Genomic DNA, 9495 nt, shown 5'->3' with positions numbered 1-9495 from the left:
CTGGAAGTCTTACGCTTTTGGCTTCTTGCTCCTTTTCTTTTGGGTCACCAAACTTCCCAACCACCGCCTGACTCTTCTCTCCGCCTTTTCAACCCACCTGCATCCCCGCCACAGGCTCCTCATGGGGTCCTTCCGCGCAGATTTGCAGAAACTTGGGGCAGCCTGGCGCCTCCTGCCGGCGTCTACAGGCATACCACTCTTATCTCAGAAGCTAAGCAGGGTCGGTCCTGGCCAGGACGTGGATGCAAGACCACCCTGGGATACCAAAAGCCGTGGGCTTTTCAATTTCTGCTCCCTCCCTCTTTCCCAGTTCGGTCGCCACGCGTGGCCGCCCCATGCCTGCGTCTATGTCAATACCACAATGATTTTAGATGCTAAGCAGGGTAGGGCCTGAACAGGACTTAAATGGGAGACCATCAAAGAATACCAGAAGTGGTAGGTTTTGGCTTCCTGTTTCCTCCCTCTTTTCCTCTTTGGTCCCTGGGCTTCCCAACAGCCCCTTGACCCTTCTCTTCTTCTTTTCCGCCTTCTGGCACCTCTGCCAGTGACTGAGACCATCTCGTGTGGGCCCGCCAAGGCAGGTCGGCAAAACCTTGGGGCTGCCAGGGTTTTCTGCTGGCTCCTATGGCAATGCCACCATGATCCCGGAAGCTAAGCAGAATCTGACCTGGCCAGGACTTGAATGGGAGTCCTGCTGGAAATTCCAGAAGTGGTGGACTTTTTGATTCTTGCTCCCTCCCTCTTTCTCCATTGGATCGTTACTCGTCCCAACCATTCTTTTACTCTTCTTTCCCGCTTTCTGACCATCTATGTGGCCATCACAGCCCAGGTCCTTATCGTGAGAGCTTCCCACTGGAGCTCCACAGCTTTTTCTGCGGCCGTACTGAGAGAGACCATCTCTCTCACTGTTTTCTGTTAGAAAAGGGGGGAGGGGATATAAAATAGCACAAAGTTGACGTCAGTGGTTGGGCGGCTCGCTGATACCACCGGCCTAACTGCAGAGGGGCCCAAGGGCTGACAAAATAACTCCCCTCTCTGTAACTGGTGCCTATGTTCTCTATCAACCTCGAAAACTTGCAAGAGAATGTTTTTTCTGCAGCCCAAGGACCTGCCCGGAGGTACAGCTTGGGGAGGCATGTACTCCACATTTGTACATTCTAGACCCCTCCTTAGAAATAAATACCTCCATCACCGAGTGATTTACTGCCTTTGTTTAGCTTCTGTAAGTCTTCCCCTTTCTCCTTCCTGCATTTTCCTCATGTAAATTAGCAAATTAATGAAAGCCAAAGACTGTAAGGTCAGATGGATGTCCAGCCAAATGGTCAATGACACAGTTTTACCTCTTCTTCCCTTTGTGTTGTATGCCTTTAAAAAGGGAAAGAAACTGCTTTTTGGGGAGCTAGCCTTCTGGATGCAAGTCCACTGATGCTCCACAGCTAGCTGAATAAAGCCTCTTTCTTCTCAGTCAGGTGTCTGAGGTGTTCTGTCAGTAGCTTGTCCTGCAACAATCCCCCACTGATCCTGGAAGCTAAGCAGGGTCAGGACTTGGTATGGGAGACTGCCTGGAATCATAGGAAATGGTTTCTCACTTTCTCCCTCTCTCTTGCTTGGGTCATTGGGCTTTCCAACCTCTCCCTGTCTTTTGTCTGTCCCCTTTCCACCCGCCTTCACCCGCGCCGGAAGCTTGCCACGGCAGCTCCGCAAGACCTTGGTGTGGCCAGGCACCCCCTGCTGGCATCTATGCCCATAACACCCTTATCCGGGAAGCTAACTAGGATGGGGCCAGGCCAGGACTTGGACTGGAGACAGCTTGGGGATACCGTGAGTGGTGAGATTTTGGCTTCTCGATTCCTCCCTTTTGCTACCTTCAGTCACAGGTCTTTCAAACTGCCCCCCGGGCTCTTCTCTCCATCTTTTCCGCCCCCTGCATCATCACTGGGGCTCTGGACCTCATCTTGGAGGCCCACTGAGGTAGCACCTCGGGTTTTTGGACGTCCAGGCAGCCCCTGCTAGTGTCTACAGCCATACCACCCGGATCCCAAAAGCTAAGCAGGGTCGGACTTGGATAGGAAATGGTCTGTGAATACTGGAAGCGTTGTGATTTTGGCTTCCTACTTTCTCCCTTTTTTCCTTTTGGGTTGCCACACTTCCCATCCACTCCCTGACTCCCCTCCCCATTTTCTACATGGCTGCGCTCTTGCTGTAGTGTGGGATCTTTGTGTAGGGGTCCCCTGTGGCAGCCCCGTGTGCCCCTGGGGTGGTCACGTGCCCACCGCTGGCATCTACAGCCATAGCGCCCTGATTTTGGTAGCTAAGCAGGGTCGGGCTTGAACAGGACTTGAATGGGAAACCACATGTGAATACCGGAAGCAGTGGATTGTTGGCTTCTGGCTGCCTCCCTTTCCCCCTCTTAGGTCACCTGTCTTCCTAACCACTCCCTGACAATTCTCTTACCCTTTTCACCTGCCAGCGCCTGCTGGCAAGGTGCCTGAAACCACCTCGTGTGGGCTTGCTGCGACAGCTCCACAAACACTTGGGGTGGTCAGGGGCTTCTGCTGACGTAAAGGCGATATCACCTTGATCCCGGAAGCCTAGCAGGGTCGAGCCTGGCCAGGACTTGGATGAAAGTCCGCCTGGAGATACCAGAAGCGGTGGGACCAATTCCCCATTTGCTCACCAAGCTTCCCAATTGCCCCTGACTTTTTCTTCCCCTTTCTGCCCGTCTGCTTAGCCATCGCAGCCCAAGGTCTCATTGTGGGGGACCGTCAGGACAGCTCCACTGCCCTTGAGGCAACCAGGCACCCTCTGCCGGCATCTAAGGCAACACTACCCTAATCCCAGAAGCTAAGCAGGGTTGGGCCCAACAAGGACGTGAATGTGTGTCCACCAGGGAACACCAACAAAGGCGGGCTTTTGGCTTCCTGCTCTATCTTTCTCTTACCCTTGAGTTGCCACGATTCCCAACCAATTTTTGACCCTTCTCTTTCCCTTTTTGCCTACCAGAGCCTCCGCTGCAGCTTGGAAACTCCTCGTGGGGGCCCACCACGGCAGCTCCGTGGGCCCTTGGGGAAGCTAGGTGCCCCCTGCTGGCATCTATGGCCGTACCACGCTGATCCTGAAAACTACACAGAGTTGGGCCTGGCCAGGACTTGGATTGGACACTGCCTGGAAATAACTGCAGTAGTGGACTTCTGACTTCTCACTCACTCACTCATTTTTCCTTCATTCGCAGGCTTCCCAATCGCCCCGATTCTTTTCTCCCTCTTTTCCAACCGCCTGCGTACCCACTGAACTCCAGAACCTTCTCGTGGGGACCTGCCACAGCTTCTCTGCTGGCAGTTGGGGCTGCCAAGCGCTCTCTGCTGGCATCTAAGGGCATACCACCTTGAACCTGGAAGCTAAGCAGGGTCAGGGTTGGCCAGGACTTGGATAATAGAAATCCTGAAAATAACGGAAACGTTGTGCTTTTCGCTTTTTGCATTCTACCTCTTCCCCCTTTGGACTGTTACGCTTTCCACCCACCCTCGACTCCTTTCTTCCCATTTTCAGCTCGCGTGTGCCCCTGTCACAGCCAGGAACAGTCTGGTGGGGGCCCAAAGGGCTAGCTCCCCATACCCTACAGTTAGCCATCCACACCCTGATGGCGTCTGCGGTCATACCGCCCTGATTCTGGAGTGTAAGCAGAGTTGGATCAGAACAGGACTTGGATGGGAGACGTCCTGAAAATACTAGAAGCAGTGGACTTTTGGTTTCTTGCTCCCTCCCTCTTGCCCCACTCTGTCACTATGCTTCCCAACCACCCCGACTCATTTTCCCCCTTTTTCTCCTACCCGAGCCCCAGATACAGTCCCTCATTGGGCCCTGTCATGGCAGATCCTTGTGAACTTGGGGCAGCCAGGTGCACCCTACCGGCGTCTACAGCCCTGACACTCTAATCATGGAAGCTAAGCAGGGTTGGGCTTGGCAAGGACTTAAAAGAAAGACCGCCTGGAAATGCCGGAAGTGGTGGGCTGTTAGCTTTCCACTCCCTCTTAATTTCTCCCTTCAGTTGTCAGGCTTCAAAATTGCCTCCTGACTCTTCTCTTTCTCATTCCCAAACAACTTCGCCCTTAATGTGGCACAGAAAACTAACCCGGGCATAACCACAAGAGAATAGCTGGCCCAGGAAATCGACATTCCGGAGACTAGGGTCCAGATTTGCTTTCGATCGCGTGAGCGGAAGCAGCACCAACGGAAACCCAGGCCTTGGCCTGGGCCACGTGGCCTGCAAGAAGGCCGGTGAAAGCGGACGTACGGCGAAAGTGGACTGCCGTTACCCAGTCCCAGACCGCCGTGCTCTTCCGAGCCTTCGAGTGAGAGTGCTTTGCGGATTTCGCCACAAGGAAAAAACTGGACAGAGAGAGAGAGGCCCCCCAAAGTCGAAGATTCAGATGTTGTCTCAGAATAGGACGGCCAGGCTTCCAGGCAAGGCTAGCAGAAAACCTACGCCCGCCGGGGCCCGTGCAACCTGGCCCCTGGTGAGCGCCGCTCTTCGCTGTCCGGGGTCGCCCCAACGCACACCGGGGCGTGGGGGGCGGCGCTTCCCGCACCCCAAGTGCCCTGCGCGCCTGGGGCCCTCCCACAGGGGCCCGTCGTGAGCCAGGCAGCAGGGGCCGTGCCCCTGCTCCTGCACGGACAGGCCCCACAGGCAGAAGGAATCTCGCAACCTGACCCGGCGCTCGGGGCCCTCGGGGCTTTCGGGTTCGCCGCCCTGGCTCCTTCGGGGGTGGCGCTCCCCCAGCCTCAGAGCCTTCCGGGGCCTCCGCACCCGGGCAGATGCCACGAGGAGCGGGAGCCGCAGCACGCCGGCCTGCCGGGGACGTGCTCCGTGGGACAGCTTGGGCCCGCTCAAGCCGACTCACAGGGGCGAGGTGTGCAGGGTCCCTGGTGGGGCTGGGGCCAGGGGCCCCAGGTGGCCGGGGCGGCAGGGGAACCCCAAGCCGCGCCACCTCCACCTCCGCAGCCCGCACCCCCGGAGGCCTCCGCCTGGCAGGGGCAGATGCCAGCCCTGCAGGCGCCTTCCCAAGCGCTCCAGGAGCCGGAGGAGCGCTCGTCTGCGCTCACCTCCAGCCTGCTGGACGAGCTCCTGTCGACCCCAGAGTTTCAGCAGCAGGCACGACCTTTCCTAGAGACGGAGCCACTGGGGGAGCTGAAGGAGGTGGAAGAGCTCGCTTCCCTGGAGCCACCCCTCAGCGAGGAAGAATACCGGGCTCTGCTGGAGGAGCTTTAAAAGGCGCGCGCGGGTCGGGGAGGGGTGGGGGCAGGGCGGTGGCCTCTCTCCCGCCGTGAGGTGACCGTGTGGCTCCGCTTCCAGCGGCGTGTCTTGGCGTCTCGCCCTCCCGCTGACCTGTCTGGGATCCCTGAGTGCCAGGTCCGTCCGTCCGGTGAGAGACTACACACAGGGCAGGGCTGTGCCGTCCTTCTATCCCGGGCATCTTGGGGACCCCAGAGCCCGCCCAGGGCCCGGGAGCTGGGCGGTCTAGTGCGCCGGCGCGGGTCTGCAGGCAGCCCGCGGCGCTGCGCTTCGGGGGACCAGCGCAGGCAGAGCTGTCGTCCCTCCTCGCAGCCCTGCCCCCACGCCACCCCGCGTACTTCAGGAGGGTGGGCAGAGGGGGCGCTTTGCCCGGGAAACACCGGGCCGGGTCCGAAGGCGGGGCCGCTCTCCAATCCGCGACACGCCTCTTCTTGCCTCCCCGCTCCGCCCACCCATCACTGGCACACCGGTAACCCGCCAGCCTCCCCCTCCCACCGTCACGGAGCAGCGCCGGGCAGCCCAGTGCGGCCCCGAGACCACCCTTCCCCCCACCCCCAACCCCGTCTACCCCGCGAGCAAACGCTTGGACTGCCCTCTCCAGGCGCGAGGGATGGCGGCTAGAGATGGGGAGAGGATCCCAGGACCAGAGGGAGGGACGAGTGAAGGGAGGAAAGGACGGAAGGGAGAGAGGGAGGAAGGGAGGGAGGCAGGGACCGAGGGACAGGGAGGGACGCACAGGGAGGGACCCAGGGAGCGAAGGGAGGGTGAAAAGGAGAAAGAGAGAAAGGGGGAGAGAAAGGAAGAAACCGAGGTTTGGAGGGACTGAGGAAGAAAGGGAAAGACGGGAACAGGGTGGAACAGAGGGGGAGAGAGAGGGACCACGGGACAGAGGGACATAGGCAGAGATTAGAGCGGTCTCCTGCCTCCAGGACCAACGGAGGGACCCCACAGCCTTAAAGCATTTCGGGAGCTCAATGCGATGCGTGCCAGTCCTCGTTTCACCCACGGGGTTCACAGACGGCATATCCCCACGGCGAACCCTGCAACGGAGCGCGAGGCAGTCTCATCCCCACAGGGGTCACCCTCGGGCCGATTGAAGCGTGATTTCCGACTTCAGCCTGTGATCGGCTGGGTGTGCGCGTGCGCGCGTGTGCATGGATTTGAGGCTCCTGCGGCCTGTCTTGCCGTTTCGCTGACCTGCCTGGGAGCCCTCAGTTCTAGGTCCGTCCGGTGAGAGACAGCACACAGGGCGGGGCTGTGCTGTCATTCTCTCCCCAGCATCTAGGGAACCCCAGAACCCGCCCAGGGCCCGGGAGCTGGGCGGTCTAGTGCGCGTGCGCGGGTCTGCAGGCAGCCCGCGGCCGCTTCTGGGGACCAGCGCAGGCAGAGCTGTCGGCCCTCCTCGCAGCCCTGCCCCCACGCCACCCGGCCTACTTCAGGAGGGTGGGCGGAGGGAGCGTTTCGCCCCCCCCCCCCGGAAACACCGGGCCGGGTCCCCAGGCAGGCCGGCTCTCCATTCCGCTGCACCCCTCTTCTGCCTCCCCGATTCGCCCACCGATCACTCGCACACCGGTGCCCCGCCAGCTTCCCCGCCATCACCGAGTAGCGCCTGGCAGCTCAATATAGACCCGAGACCACTCCTCCCACGGCCCCGCTACGAACGACCCCGCGGGCAAACGGAAGGGCTGCTTTCTCCAGGCCGGAGGGAAGGCGGGTAGAGAAGCGGGGAGGATCCTAGGCCGCGAGGGAGGGACGAGGGAAGGGAGGGAAGGACGCAAGGGAGAGAGGGAGGGGGAAGGGAGTGAGGGAGGGACGGAGGGTGGGGGGTAGGGTGGGACCCAGCACCTAGGTCGTGTGACACTGTCCTCCTGCCTTGGCACCTCATGCTTGGGGCTTTGGGACATATGTCTGTGCTCATAACTAGGATGCTGTGATTCCCTTCTCTTGCCTCATATCTGCTCACATAGGAGTCAATAACATATTGCTGGGCCCGCCATCCAGTTACATTCCTTCTCTGTCATGACCCTCTTCTCAGAAAGCATTGCGACACACTGTTGAGTCCACAGTCAATGTGATGTGAGTCCCCTGCGTGAACCCTGCCCACAGAGACCATTGTGACGTCATGTCTGGGGACTCAACTATTCTCAGTGATTGTCTTGTTACCCCTGCTCTTTGCCCACAGGAGCGGATGTGGCTTGTCTCTGGGCCCAGCACCCAGGTGAGGTAACTGTGCTCGCCTGACTGGGCTGCGCTTACAAAAGAAAGAGTGACTTGTCACCGGGCCCGGCACACAGGCGATGCGGTCCCCTTGTCTGGGTTCTCGTCCACAGGTATCATCATGACATACTTTTGGTCTCTTCTGCTGGGTGGCCTGTGTCGCCCCCTTCTTCCTGGGAAGTGTCCACCGACACTGAAATGGAACATTTCACCTGACTCAGCACCTACACGACCTGTCTCTCGTATTACGCCTTGGCTTTTCCCACCGGGCTGATTGGGACATACAGCTGAGCACAGCCTCTAGGCTATTTAACTCTTCTCTTCTCACGTGGTCCTACCCACAGGAGGTATTGGGATATATTTCTAAGCACTTCACCTAGGTAATGACCCTTTTTGGGGCTTTCCCCGGATACGGTACGGTGACCTATTTCTGGACCAGCACCGAGGCGATGTCCCTCATTTCTCCTACCTGTTGCCTGTTAGGGCAAAGGAATTCCTAGGGGTGTGAGTCTACAGAAACCGCGATTCTTGCCTCCTCAGGAGAAACGACTCCACCGAGGGCCGTAAAGCAGGAGAGTTTCCGAGCAGCAGTAAACGTGTATGAAGAAGCTTCGGAAGCGGAAGAGAAGGAGGGAAAGTACGCGTGGCAGAGTGCCAAGAGGATGACTCACAAGGCAAAAGCAGGATGCGACCTTTCGACCTGGCGTTTTATATGTTGGAATGCCTCTGGGTTGTGGTTGTTGGTCGCGGTGTTGTCTTTCTTTGTTTTTCGTTTTGTTTCGTTTTTCTTCTTTTTTTAAAAGACGGAGTCTCGCCCTCTCGCCCAGGCTGGAGTTCAATGGCCGGATCTCGGCTCACCGCAACCTCCACCCCTCGGGTTCCGGTAATTCTCCTGCCCCAGCCTCCCAAGTCGCTGCGGTTACAGGCGTCTGCCACCACGCCCGGCTAATTTTTTTTTAACTTTTGTATGTGACCTCCGCAAGGGTGCCTGTCGCTCAGCTCTCTGTGGCTTCCTAAGTCGTGGTGACCTGATGACGTTCACCGTTTTCTTCCCCGAGCTCGGCGGGGAAACAGAAACTCCCAGGGATCCGTGGAAAAGCAGCAGCGTGTCGCTGCCCTTTCTATCCAGGTTGCCGAGACTCCCCGTGTGGCAGGAAACAGGAATGCCTCGTCAGGCCGTCTCTGCCCGGGAGAGTTTCTGTCTCCGTGCCTTCGCTCTCGTTTTCTAGAGGAACACGAACCGGATCCACGCAGCTGCGTGTGTGAGAGTGTCGCGGCCACGGCGACACCCACAGACGTGGACGCCTTGACGGAGAGGGGGGGCTTGGAAAACTCAGGCCTGTCACGGGGGTTCGCTTCTGCACGCCACCCTCCCTGGTGACGTGTTCGAGCCCGGAGAGAGGCTTCCAGTTTCCGTAGAATTCCTGGAGAACCCCAGAGGTCCAGCCCCCGAAGCCCCGCGTGTCCCTCCCCCGCCGCTCAGGCCCCACCCCCGACCACCCCACAGGGCCCTGGTGTCCCTGTGGTTTCCGGCTTGAGAGGGCGGGCTACCCCGCCCTGGGTCCCCGGAGCTCATGCAAATTCAGGAAGGGGTGGGGCCGCTAGGTCTCTATAAAAGCGGCCCCTGGCTGGCGGGGCCGGACTCCTGGCTTGACCTGCCTGCAGGTGCGGTGCACAGCAGAGGTTGGCTGAGGCGCGCGGGAGCCGCCGGGCCTCTGTGTGCCTGTGTCTGTCTGTGACACTCGGCCCGGTCTCCCCGCGATGGCTCTCCCCACAGCTCCCGGCAGCCCTCTCCCGGCGGAGGCCCGAGGGCGAGGAAGGCGAAAGAGGCTCGTTTGGACTCCGAGCCAGAGGGACGCCCTGCGAGCGTCCTTTGAGCGGAACCCGTACCCGGGCATGGCCACCAGAGAACAGCTGGCCCAGGCCATCGGCGTTCCGGAGCCCAGGGTCCAGATTTGGTTTCAGAACGAGAGATCGCGCCGGCT

The sequence above is a fragment of the Callithrix jacchus genome, chromosome 22 (assembly GCF_049354715.1).
Source record: "Callithrix jacchus isolate 240 chromosome 22, calJac240_pri, whole genome shotgun sequence".
Classification (NCBI taxonomy): domain Eukaryota; kingdom Metazoa; phylum Chordata; class Mammalia; order Primates; family Cebidae; genus Callithrix; species Callithrix jacchus.
Note: the sequence above shows the minus strand (reverse complement) of the source record.